General features: G+C 41.9%; 1 protein-coding gene across 1 annotated transcript in view; it reads right to left on the bottom strand.

Moving 5' to 3' along the window:
- APBB2 (amyloid beta precursor protein binding family B member 2) overlaps positions 1 to 13,883 on the bottom strand; it is a 356,971-nt gene that overhangs the window by 197,693 nt on the left and 145,395 nt on the right. The window contains exon 3 of the mRNA XM_065405514.1: positions 6,663 to 6,773. The gene's annotated coding sequence lies outside the window, so the exon portion shown is untranslated. The remainder of the gene's footprint in view (positions 1 to 6,662; positions 6,774 to 13,883) is intronic.

Raw genomic sequence — 13,883 nt, 5'->3', positions numbered from 1 at the left:
TAAAACTGGAGAGCTTGGTTTGCCAGAGCAATCAGCAAAGCCAATACTATGTGAAAATGCTGCAAAACACCAAGCCTCTTGACTACATCAGCCTGCAGAAAGCCTTGTAAGCCAGTCACTGTCAAAGCCAGTTCTAGTACTTAATGAGGCTGTTAGAAATGCTGGAGAAACAACACGGTTTATGCGAACAAACATGGCTGTCACATCGTACTTTCTATTTACGCAAGAGATACCAGAAACTACGAACTGGAGACCAATGTTAAATGCATTGTCACTTGTTAACCCTGAAGTTGGACCCTGGTTCTGAACAAGACTGGCAAACGATCACTATCTTTCTGCAAGAAACTCAACTGAGTGGTTAGAAGCATCTTGTGCAACAGTGAAAGACTCAGCAGTTGAAAAAGTGAAGAACTCTCCCACCATATTCCAAAAATTTGCATACATGGCTGATGAATGCACCAATGCAAATGGGTGTCAAGTATTATGTCACTGCATACATTATCTTGATGTCAGTGGTAAGCCAGTAGATGCATTTCTAGATGTTCAGGTTATAGAAACACATCGGTTGCATCTGTGACAATCCACATATTAGAAGAGTTAAATGCTTGTAAATTGGACCCCAAACAGATGGCTGTGCAGTTGCTGGAGATGCAAACTTCTCCGGAAGACATGGTACAACATGGAGTACAAGTTTTTCTCAGAGAAAAATGTAACCCCAACCTCTCCTATATACACTGCAGAGGCCATCTTAATTTCAGTACCTGGACAGATACTGGAGCAAATAATTAAAAAATCAATTTGTGAACACCTAGAAGATAATAAGGTGATAAGTAGCAATGAGCATGGATTTGTCAAGAACAAAGCATGTCAAACCAACCTGACAGCTTTCTCTGACAGGGTAACAAGCCTTGTGGATATGGGGAGAAGCGGTAGACGTGGTATATCTTGACTTTAGCAAGGCTTTTGATACTGTCTCACATGACCGTCTCATAAACAAACTTAGGAAATACAACCTAGATGGAGCTACTATAAGGGGGTGCATAACTGGTTGGAAAACCGGTTCCCAGAGAGTAGTTATCAGTAGTTCACAGTCAAGCTGGAAGGGCATGTGGAATGGGGTCTTGCAGGGATTGGTCTTGGGTCTGGTTCTGTTCAATATCTTCATCAATGATTTAGATAATAGCCTAGAGAGCACACTTATAAAGTTTGCAGATGATACCAAGCTGGGAGGGGTTACAAGTGCATTGGAGCAGTGGTCCTCAACCAGCAAGACAATTTGGAACACAGACTAGACTTTGTACTTGTGAACGTATGTGCATAGGTGCTGGAAGTAGGAATGTGGCACACCCTCTGGTTTGAAGTGGTTTCCATCATATACAGGGTGTACAGTTTTGTTCAATGGCCTTCAGCAACCCCACTATACAAATTGTTCCAACACCTGTGTGTGTGTGCGCGCACTATCCTTGCATGTACTCCTAGAGTCTCTAAATCTGAGACAAGTAGCAGAGGTGACTTTCACTCTGTTGAGCTTGAAACTGTAGCAACCAGAGCCGAACCCATGGTAGTGTAAGATAACATAACTAAATTTATCCTAAATAAAATAAAAGGCTACATATTTTAATTTTAGGGAAAAAATGAAAATATTTTTGAAACTAACCCACAAAAAATTGATTATGCAAAAGAGGTAATTCAGGAGGAGTAGATTTCCTCATGCAGCTTTCTCCCAACAAAAGCAGCACAAGAGACATCCTGTGCTGACTTTCAGTTCAGCAAGGTCAGTAATAGCAGTGGTAAACAGCGGCAGCAAGCTCATGTGGGGAGCACAAAACATTTTATTTCCTTTAGGTCGGTAAAGATGCCTTGCACTGATTTTAATCAGGGTTATTGCCCTTTTAAATTCCAAGTGAGTATAGATTAAATGAATATTTTAAAACCACTCTGGGAATCCACACCTTGCTCAAATAAATTGAAACACATTTCAATTCACCTTTACACTTAATTTAAAAGATACAGATGTTTGTGTCTATTTGTACTTCAATAATTTGTATTTTAAGCATATTTGGGTAATTCTACATTTATTAATATTAGGCTCTAGAGAAACTATTTGTAATTTAAGATGATTATAAGATTCCTTTTATACAAAACTTTTCACTAGTCTCCTCAGACTATCAATACTATATTTATGAAATCATTCAACTTATCTTGTAAATGGATTAAAGATTATCTCTGGATGTACAGAATAACAAGACTGAAGGTTTCCATGTAGCACTAATATTTCCCCTTACAGATTTTATTCATCTATAGAAAGGGATATATTTCTTTACAAGCAACACAAAAGCCATGAAAATCAAGCTAAATGCTGGACTATGCTCTTAAAAGTACATTAAGTAAAAAATCATACAGTTAAAAATTCTTCCCTTAGTTACACCCAATGTAGATCTGGAGTAACATCAACATCAATGCAGTTATACTCATTTACCCCAATAATGAGAACAGAATTTGAGCCCATATTTTTAAAATACATTGTTTTATCTGCTAACACCTTAATTTATTAAAACGGAAGTTTTAGAAATCAAATGCCAATCACTATTGCTGTTTCTTTATTGTGTGCACTTCCCACAGACTAGAAAATGAAAACATATTTCTGTGTCAATATCTGAGTTATGTCTAAAGTAGAGCTGGACACAATGTTTTTCCATCAAAAATGCATTTTGGGGGCCCAAAAGTATTCTGAATAGTTTCAATTTGCAATTTTTTCTGAAAGAGAGTTGAAATGTTTCATTTCAAATTTTAATTTTAAAATGTTTATTTTGACTTTATTTGAAATGGGAGTTCAATTTCAAATTTGGCGAATTAAAAAACAAACCAGCAAATCATCTGAGAAATATCCAAAACGGATGAATCAAAATGAAAAACTTAATTTTCTTGTGTGCGTGTGTTTGTTTTTTTGTTTCAAGATGATTGAAAATGTTTTTGTTGATTCAAAATGAACTGAAAAAAATGAAACAAAAAATCATAATATGGAATTGACTCAAAATGTTTCTGTCTATTCAAAATGTTTTTTAGATTAGATGAAAAAACTTTGAAAAAATTAATTTTGCTTTCAATCAAAACAGATTCCCCCCACCCCCGATTTGGCCCTCAAATTAAAAAAAAAAAAAAATCACTCAGTTCTGCTTATTACCTTGATAGCTAAGCTCCAAAAAGTCTCTCTCACAATTTTTGGGCATAACTGGAAAGAGACGATAGATCTCCTGGCTCACAATTCTGTGCTTTCACAACAGGACTATCCTTCCCCAAAAGGTGTGGATGAAGGAAAGGGGAAATTGGGACCCACACAAAGAGAGATGGGTACATCAGGACCTGCAGGGCTTGTCATTGTCTTCTTTAAAACCTTGGACAGAACCAACAATTTTTTTAAAAAAGGAAGGGCATAGCTTCTGTGATGTCTAGCTAGAAAGATTGTTCTGAAATTTTAGCTCTGATAATGTTTGCAAAATGTCAAAGTAATCATTTTTCATCAAATGCTGTTTCCTAAAAAAAGAGACTCTGACTTCCTCCCAAACCACTAACAAGCTTGAAAAATGGTCAGACATTGACCTAAGGGAAAACAAAGGATTCAGCAACAAGAAAAACAGTACCATCCTATAAAAGTGATCTGTCAGGTCTCTGTGTTACACAAACATCACTTTTCACATCTTAAAGCATTAGAGAATCACCTTTGAAAGTACTGTGTTTTCAACAGCAGCCTTGCAGGGGTGCCAGCAATTTATCTTTGCTTGTGGACAGTTCAGTTCAGGCACTGGGAAGAGTGCCTAGGGCCTACAGTGAAGGAGTTGGGGATTAGAAGGATTTCTGCTTGAGGTGAGAGATTGGAATCAGACAGGCGATCTACTCAGTCCAAACTCCTATGGCCCAGAGAAGAGCTGCACAGGAGGTTTGTCATACTGCCGTTCCTCTCTAGCCCTGCTTTTAGAGTCAGCTGGAGGCTGGGGAACATGGAAGGAAGGGAGTGCTGTTCAAGAGGAGCACGAGGGAAACTGTGCTTCAAACTCCTGTCTTGTGAGAGTGCAAGCACAACTCCTCTCTCATTATCATGACCCAATTAAGAAAGCCCACTCCACCCACATCATGATTCCCCAAATTCACCCCCTGCCACCTATCACCCTTCTGCTCAGTTCCATTTCTCCTTGCCATCCTCACATCCCAGCTCAACCCCATGGCCACCACTTGGTGGTTCAACTCCCTTCCCCACCCACATCTGTGCTCTCTCCCTCAAACCCCACATATCTGTGATAACCCCTACTTCTCACAACCCCAGCACCCTCACAGCCCCAGTTTCCCCAAGGCTTCCCTCATAACCCTAATCCTCTCACCCCATACCACTGTGCACAGGCTAACTCCCTTCTCGTGTCACATAGCCTGCCACGCAGTCCACAATGCCCCCCACCATGCCTCCTCAGAGCCCCACTGTGGCGGATCAGTATGTGTCTGTATGTCTATATCAATCTGGAACAACATTCTGGTACTTCAATGTTATTTTTGACTGGAAACTGTGCTGTAGCTTCCATCTTGAGCTGGGACACTCAGGAGGTATTAGGAGAAATCCTTACCCCTAGCAGAGGGGCTCACAATGGGAAAGCCATCAAAATCCCTCAACCTCGATGATTCTCCATTCAAATGGGTCCACCCAGAACAATGGGCCAGCTGCAGTCCAGGGGAACTAGTTTGCCCAGTTTAGACCTAGGGGAGGAAAGGAGGAGGGCTGGAGTTGAGCAACTCATCACCTGACTGACAGGGTTTTTGAAGCTGCTTGGGGGAGTGACCTGATAAATGGGGATCAGAACTTTATTTAAGGGCCAGTCCTTCTTGAGTCTGGGCTGTCTCACCAACCAGCCATCGGCTAACAGGAAGGCTGAACAGGAAGAGTAGGGTGTAAAAAGATCATGGAAACCTGAAGGACATTAACCCAAACTCAAAAGGCTCTCAGACTGATGAGGATACTGCAGGAGGGAGTTTTACATACTGGTGTTTATTTTTTCTAGATCTGTAACTCTTGTGCTTTGTCTATAAGTAACATGTGTATGCTTTAGCAATTCCTTTGCAAAGTCTGTGCTCTCTTGTTTTAACGGTCACAAGGTCCTTGAAAGGTTAAACAGTAAACTAGAGTACCCGTGAGTGTGGAGCTCTGGGAATGAAATTCTTGAAGTACTGTGGAGATGAGGATCAGCAGTGGCCTTGGGCCTATGGCAGCTGGACTATGGGTTCTACATCCCAAAAAAGGATACTAGACAGGGGGTCTGTACCCCAGGAGTGTGCCTTAAAAGCAAGACTTAGAGGCTGGGTCTGGATACTACTCAGACTCAGAAGGCTTAAAAGCCCCTGGGATCCAAAGACTTGCTCAATACAGCAGTCTGGTGCCCAGCCACAAGGGGGAGCTCAGCCAGGGCTGTAACACTCCTCCCCATGTTCAGGTATCATCTCTGTATTACCTTCAAAACTAGATACTATTTTTCTGAAGAGTTTGTGTCATCTCTAATAGGCTATTTTAACAGATGTGTTTACAAAGACGGGACAGCTACCCTTTCTGAAAGAATAAGTGTAACTCATCTCTGGCCTGGATTTAACCTCTAGAAGCCTGGGGCCAAAATAAACTAAATCAATCTCCAAAACTAGAATCTCAGGCGATAGCAGGAGATGCAATGGTTAAAGTACCACCCGAATGACTAGTAAACTATTTCAACCCAATGTTTCAAAGAGAAACTAATATAAACTAAATATTCTGCAAAGGCTCTGTACAGTAAAGAAAAAGTGATATTGTTTTACCTCGGTGGCCTGAGGAATCAACAGATATGCATGGGGACTGACAGCAGTCATCTGAAGTTAGGACTGTCACACAGGAGATATCACACTACCTCCTGGGAAGATAATTTCATGTACAATGTAATATAGCAAACCTGCAGGCTGAGAGATTAGCATTACCCAAGTTGTTAGAGCTACTTATCAGTCTTCCAATCAAATTAAAGGTGCAGGTGACAAACTTTAAAGAGTCTTTAAACTTTTTACTGAAAAGATTCCTTAGTCAGAGATAAATTAATGGAGGTCAGCTAAGATAAGCTAGATGTCCATGAACTGCTTGTCAGCAGAGAAGACACAGAAGGAATAAGCAAATATTTAACTCAAACAGAAAAAAATGAATTAATAAGACACAAAAAGCTTCATCTAAACTGGAAGACTTTAGCAATAGTACATAGCTTTGAAATGAGCTGAATTTTTTCAGGTTATGCTCGGGCAGTTTATTAATTTGAGGGTTTCTAGCACTTTAACTATGTCTGTGGCCCTGGACAGTGTGACTAAAAGAAAGTTGGAGACCTGGTGCAATAAGCCAAAGTTGAACAAGTCAGCCAGTACATCATTTTTAAAGGTCCAGAAATTACCTTTGCAGTTTGAACAAATCGACAGAGGTAATGTGGGTTATATAATTTGGGTACATAAATATCAGAAATATGGCATTGATAAGAATGCTTCAGTGCCCATTCTAAAGACTAGTTTGGAATTTACAAACTTTCCAGCTAATGGTTTCAAAATAATGGGAGACAACTTAGCACCTTTCAAAAGTGTAATAAAAATATGACAGATAACGAGACCAATCACATACATACATGAGCTGCTTGGACGATAGTGAGCCCCTGGGTATCGCCTGCCCATAGTGCCAGTCAGCACATTACCAGACGCTGTCAGCAGTTTTCAAAGTACAAGCTCGAAATATTGAACTGTGGGGGAAGAAAAGAACAAAACAAAACAAACGTGAAGATTTAGTACAATGGCTTTATCTTTTTCATTAAAATGCTAATGATCTCCACAAATTTAGGGTAACTGTTTATAAATTATGTATAGTCATGTTGTCAGCAGAGATGACAGACTGCAAATTTATCATTAGTGCTCAGTTTCCATTAATAAGCATACATAAATTTTAAGGCAAACATCAATCTCACACAGCACCTTTTCACTGTAGCTTATTTTGGTTGATGTCACAGACAGCATAACCTAAGTTTCACAAGAGTTTTGCGCACTTCTTTAAAACTAGTGGTGCAGTTATGGTTAGTGACAATGATATCTTTATTTTGATAGAGCAATTTCTGAACAATAATAAAACTTTGCATTTAATTTCAAATTAGTTGAATATTTCTCTAAAATCATGGAGTCTGTACTGGAATACCGCAGTTCTCTAAAAGATCGGAAAGAAGTTAATCAAGCAGGAAAAGCAAAGCACAGATAAACGTTCATTTTGGAGAACAGAAATCTTGCCTCCAATACTGCTGAGTCAAATGTTGCTGAAACTGACAAGTATTAATGTAAAACCTTTCAGTCTACAAATATCAGGGGTTCTGGAACAATTTGTATAGTGGAGGTGCTGAGAGCCATTGAACCAAACTGTAAACCCTCTATATAATGGAAACCACTTCAAGACAGAGATGCGGCACCATCCCCAGTTCTAGCACCTATGACAAATAAACCTCCCATAATAAATAAGAAGCCCCATTGCGTTGTTCCTTAGCTCAAGATTTCCAACTCCTCTTCCATCTGCAGAGTCTCCTCAGCCTATCTGCATGTTCATCTCCCAAGATATCTGTCAATAATCACCTTCTCACAACTGTATAATTTAAAATTACCCCCCCCCCCCTAAACTGGAGAACAGAATTCTGTTTCCTCCTCTCCCCCCCCCCCCCCCCCCCCGCCCATATGTCAGGAAACCTTTTGCTGCTTCAGGCTGAAGCTACATGCACTTACTGATTCCCAAAGGATACCTTGAGAGGCAGCTTTGTTTAGTGTATAGGGCACAGGATTAGGGTTGGGGAGCCACTTTCACAAATCTCCATGCATCTCAGCTCCCTGAGGAAACTTAATATCAATTACTTCCTGAATTAGATGAGCTCCCTTTGCTGGAGGTGCCTGTCACAGTTCAGGGCAACTATTTCCTCTCCGTGGTCCTGTGACAACTTGAGGGCAGGTAACTTTAGGCTCCTGACTCCCCAGCAGTCACCTCTCTTAGGTGGAGATCCATGTCTCTCTCCCTTCCTGAACAGGGTTTTTCCAGACTGCACAGTTCCCTGCCTACATTGTGATATCCCCAGCAAGCCAGACTGCCTAAACAGGCCAGAATCTGCACTTTGCTCTCTCTCCTCAGAGGTTATGAACAGCATAATTGCCTTTAGTTATACGTTACCCCACAGCTTTTTCTGAACAAGCACATTTATTCTTAAAGTGACATTACAGAGAGAACAAATTAAAACAATAAAAAAAGGCATATGCTAATAAGCTTACCACAGATCACCCCCCAACTCCAGAAGGGACTCTGGTAGGAGTCAGTCCTTCAAACACCACAAAGGGGTTTTTCTGATGGTTACAAGTTCATAATAGCTTTTGCTCAGAACAAGCACACAAACTAGGCAGATTAGCCTTTTTCTTTATATAGCTTGGGCCTTTGATCTTCAGGTCCTGTGAACAGGTGATCAACAGACAATGGCCCCCTTCTTAGAGCATAGCTTCAAAAGGCTGGGTTCTTGCATAACTGGAAGGGAGGGCAGGAGTTTGCATTCACCTCCCCCTAGATATTTCCCTGGAAATTCCCTTCACAGGTATTGTCCCAAAACACACAGTTTTTCTTGTCTGCCACATAGTTCTGTATGGTCCTTTGATCATCCAGGCCCACAATAATACATAAGCTTTTTATTTAATACAATGAGACTCAAAGATACTTGCATTTAATTCAGTAAGGTTTTTCAAGGATATTGCAGGAAATTGCTATATCTGACACAGTCTTGTCAGGAAAATCAGGGCAGGTGAGCTTTATACAATTCATCAGTCATTCAAAATGACCCCTGTGGCAGACCAGCCCCTTCATATTATCTCTGAAATAAAGTCACCTTCGAGGCTGGGTATCTAGCAACCCCAAAAAACACTCACAAAGATTCATAGTCACTTGCTAAATGGATGCACAGAAAGTGTACTGAGCAGCTTGCCTTCTGGAAATGGAGGGCCAGATTTCTCTGCAGATGAAAATTGGAGAAAGGCTATTGAATAAAGTTGCACCCATTTACACCAATAGAGAATTTGGACTGTAAACAGAAAAAGACAGCAGAAAGCAGTTAAAAAAAAAAAAAGTTTGGTCTGGGATGGTGTGTAAGCTCTACATGTAGGATTTCCAACTTTCTAATTGCAGAAAACCAAACATCCTTGCTCCACCCCCTGTCCCTGGCACACCCCTTCTCCGAGGCCCTGCCCCCCACTCACTCCATCCCTCCTCCCTCTGTCACTCGCTCTTCCCCACCCTTGCTCATGCACTCATTTTCATCGGGGTGGGGCAGGGGTGCAGGAGAGGGTGCAGGCTCCAGGTGGGCCGGGGATGAGTGGTTTGGGGTGCAGGAGGGAGTTCCAGGCTGGGGGGTAGGGCCGAGGGGTTCAGAGTGTGGGAGGGGGTACAGGCTCTGGGCTGGGGGATGTGGGCTCCGGGATGGGGCCAGAAATGAGGGGTTCAGGGTGCAGGAAAGGGCTCCAGGCTGGGGGTTGAGGTGCAGGCTCTGGGAGGGAGTTTAGGTACAGGAGGGGGCTCAAGGTCTTGGATAGGAGGTTGGGGCACAGGAGGGGCTTCAGGGTGTGGACTCCGGGTGGCGCTGACCTAAGGCGGCTTGGGAAGCAGCAACATGTCCCTCCAGCTCCTAGGCAGAGGGGCGGCCAGGTGGCTCCATGGGCTGTCCCCGCCTGCAGGTGTTGCCCCCGCAGCTTCCACTAGCTGCGGTTCCCGGCCAATGGAAGCTGCGGAGCCAGCACTTGGGGCAGTGCCTGCGGGCGGGGGCAGCATGCAGAGCCTCTCTGGTCGCCCCTCTGCCTAGGAGCCAGACATGCCAGCCGCTTCCCATGAGTCGCACAGAGCCGGGTAGGAAGCCTGCCAGCCCTATGCCAACTGGACTTTTAGACACCTGGCAACCCTATATACATGACGGCAAGAAAGAGTAAACCTTACTCTTTTATTTTTATATAATCTACTCCCAAAGAAAATGACTTTTATAACTATTCTTCAGCATGTTCTGCACTGTAATGTAGTTTCCTCAACAAAAATCTCTTTCCACGTGCTTTAAAGATTTCTGTGGCTTAACTGAACCAGCCGATTAATCCAAAAACTGATTAGCAATACAAGTCTTAAATTTCCCCACATTACATCTGTAGACTTTATAAATATGTTAGAAATAAAATCTCAGAGAGAGTTAAGAACTACATAGACTTCACACAACAGCCCATTATATCAACTGTCAGAAGCAGCATAAGAGGGATGACAAAAGCAACCCTTTAATGGATGCCACCAGAGATGATGCATTAAAACATGTGGTTTGAAGCCTTTTATAATTTATTTAATGGTTTTGACACAACAGTTTGTGAATGGAAAAAACAGAATTCTTCCGTCCCTAATCCATTAATAATTCTTTCCCCTTCCTCATATGGTCAGCGCACTGGTCTTGGGTAAGAAAAATAGCCCTCTCATGAAATGCCCACAGGTGATTATAACTAAATACAAGAGATGGTAATAGTCAACAGCTCTGCAGGGATTATTCTTTTTACTTTACATTTAATAAAGTTATCTGGATACAGATGATTCTCTCCCCACCGATATTATTTACAATTCCTTTCGATGCCTTTAAAGAGAAACTTGAAGGGGCTTTGCATAATGGATTGAGAAGTGCAGTGTTTCTGTAGCTTTTATAAATAGATCCTTGTCCTCTTCCGGAAAGCTGTAACTTTTTAAACAATGCTACCTACTAAATCATACTAAAACATATCCCTAAGCATCTCACAGCAGCAATACACTAGAGGTACTATTTTCTTTCCTTCCCCAGTGGCTGAAGCAGCATCACAGAGGCCCTCTGTACCCTGCTGTAATAACAGCTTTAAAAACATGCTTAAACTGTAGCACAGTTGAGCTAAACCACATTCTGGTTTTCCTAACACTGTGGCCCCAAATGGGTCTAAACGATACTTAATTGGACTACTAATTGGAAAACTAGAGATCACAGCTGTGAATAAATATATACAGTGAACTCAATGGCAACAACAACATGTGTATTAAGACAGGACATGTATAGAGGATTCATTTGACTGTAATCTGAGATTTCACCAGTTTTTATCTTAAAATGAAAACCGCACTGACTTGTTGCAGTACCTCACAGAGCTAAATATATGTATGCTAAATAATAATGTATTCGAGAATGAGTTGTCAAAATACACTTTACTTTTCAGTATCTCCATTCAGTAACTGGGATTTTTGCACTTGGAGTTACCATCTTAATGATATCTCTGCTGGAAAGCACAGTGCGGTATGTCTAGAGTAGGATAAATGGTCTTTTATATATAAACTACCAGGTTTTAAAATTTCAGTATAAACAGGGGAAGTTGATTTTTAACATGTTAGCTGGTCAAGGTGACCACTAGAGGGGATCCTAGGGTTTACCTCAACCAGTGTAGCTTGAAAAACAATTTGCCCTGTCTACATCAGGGTGCTAAAACATGTTAGTTAAAACATGATCGCTAACATGTTTAAAAAATAAAACACCTGTCCTAGTCTACACACCCATCAGGCTGATCAAGGCAGATTTGGACTGAAAACCTCCAATTGTCAAACGAGCCCAAGCAGTTGTGTATGTACTGTTTTGCATGTACACAACTTAGGTGCACACGTGTGTCTGAGGTAGACACAGGAGCCCCAAGAAGCACACAAACTCAGTGGGACCTGCAAATCAAAGTCAGGCATTCACAATGTTATCAGTTCTAGGGCAGCAGTCTCCTGTTTTTTTATGGATTCTTGTTTATTATGCTTCAAACACTATTATAAAAAGCCTTTGTAGTGTCTTATATGTCTCTATAAGCAGATATAATTGTTAAAGTATCCTTTATTACAGCTCTTCTTTAAGGAGTGTGTTGCGTTTGTTCTGGATGACTAAAGAATTATTTTCTCATCTTTCATGATGACCTTATCTCAGCTCTCTGGAAGGTGAGTAAATATTTTCAGGGAATGATGTTGATAGTAGTCACGCAACATAAGCAAGTACAGCAGACAACCGAAACGTACATAATGCATATCATTTTATGCTGGCTATGGAGGTGAGCGCCTGAAGGCAACATGCACTTTACCTGCATGCCAGTGTGTTACTAACAGCCTCAGTGACCAAGCAATCCACCATCAGTCATCACAGATAATGAGGATATAAATCAACTTGACAGGAATTCTTCCCTCTCAGACACATTTAAGTTGGTGCTATCATTGCTACTTCAAATCTTGTCCTCTTCATAAGCAGTTTCCTTTACATGCTCCCCGTTTATCATTGCAGCTTTCTTATTTCTTCATTCCTCATTACATTTTTCATGGCAGCTGCAAGAGAATTTCATTCCACTTCCACTGGCCTCGCAACGTTTGATGTGCTTGAGAAAAACTTATCCAGGCTTTTCTTTCCATGTTTAATTTGGGGGCCAAATACCAGCAGCTTAGGGCCAGATTTACCACTGGTGTAAGCACAAGCAAATCCTGTGACATCGATGGTGCGAGCCAGCAGTTAAGTTGAACTTTCATAGCTACCACAGACATTGACATTATTTTATATCGTACGAATATAATAATCAGAGTACTGTGCCTAGAAGACAATTTTGCTCTTTGTTTAGTAATGCGTCTCATAAGACTTTCAGATAACACAGTGAATGAAGCATAAGAGCCTTGACGTCTTTAAATCATAATTTGAGGACTTTAGTAACTGAGTCAGAGTTTAGGGGTCTATTGCAGGAGTGGGTGGGGGAGGTTCTGTGGCCTGTAATGTGCAGGAGGTCAGACTAGGAGATCATGATGGTCCCTTCTGACCTTAAAGTCTAATAGTCATTAAGAACCTGGTATACAGGATGAAAACTTGGCCCTATTCAAGTCAATGGGAGTTTGGCTATTGATTTCAGTAATGGGCCAGGATTTTACCCACATATTCCAAATTCACTGAGAGAAATTAAAAGCGAAATAAAAAGAATTAGTTAGGTGAAATCACTTATAGAAAAGTCTCAGGTCTGGATATGACAAGCAGTCCATTTGTTTTCACTTTGTTTACCAATAGCACCAATCTCCCCAGTAGTTGATTGAATAGTGATTACAGAATACACACATTATCAGAAGTTCTTGATGATGTTGCAGTTGATTTGTTCATTCATGAGCATCATAGCTCATGTAGGTAAGAGCAGGGTTCAGAGGGTTAGTCTGAGGCCTTGGCTACACTTGCGAGTTACAGCGCTGTAAAGCCGCCCCCAGCGCTGTAACTCACTCCCCGTCCACACTGGCAAGGCATTTGCAGCGCTGTATCTCCGTGGTTGCAGCGCTGCATGTACTCCACCTCTCCGAGAGGAATAGCGAGTGCAGCGCTGCGGCGCCAGTGTGGCCGCCCAATGCGCTGTGAATGGCCTCCAGAATTATTCGGCAGTATCCCACAATGCCTGTTCTAGCCACTCTGGTCATCAGTTCAAACTCTACTGCCCTGGCCTCAGGTAACCAACCATGTGACCGACCCTTTACATTCCCCGGGAATTTTAAAAATCCCCTTCCTGTTTGCTCATCCCGGCGTGGCGTGGAGTGCTATCAGCGAATCTTTCCAGGTAACCATGCCTCCACGCGCCAAACGAGCCCCAGCATGGAGCAATGGCGAGTTGCTGGAACTCATCAGTGTTTGGGGGGAGGAAGCTGTCCAGTCCCAGCTGCGCTCCAGCCGTAGGAATTACGATACCTTCGGGAAGGTATCAAAGGACATGATGGAAAGGGGCCATGACCGGGACGCCCTGCAGTGCAGGATTAAAGTGAAGGAGCT

The sequence above is a fragment of the Emys orbicularis genome, chromosome 5 (genome assembly GCF_028017835.1).
Source record: "Emys orbicularis isolate rEmyOrb1 chromosome 5, rEmyOrb1.hap1, whole genome shotgun sequence".
Classification (NCBI taxonomy): domain Eukaryota; kingdom Metazoa; phylum Chordata; order Testudines; family Emydidae; genus Emys; species Emys orbicularis.
Note: the sequence above shows the minus strand (reverse complement) of the source record. Positions and strands in the feature narration are given on the sequence as shown.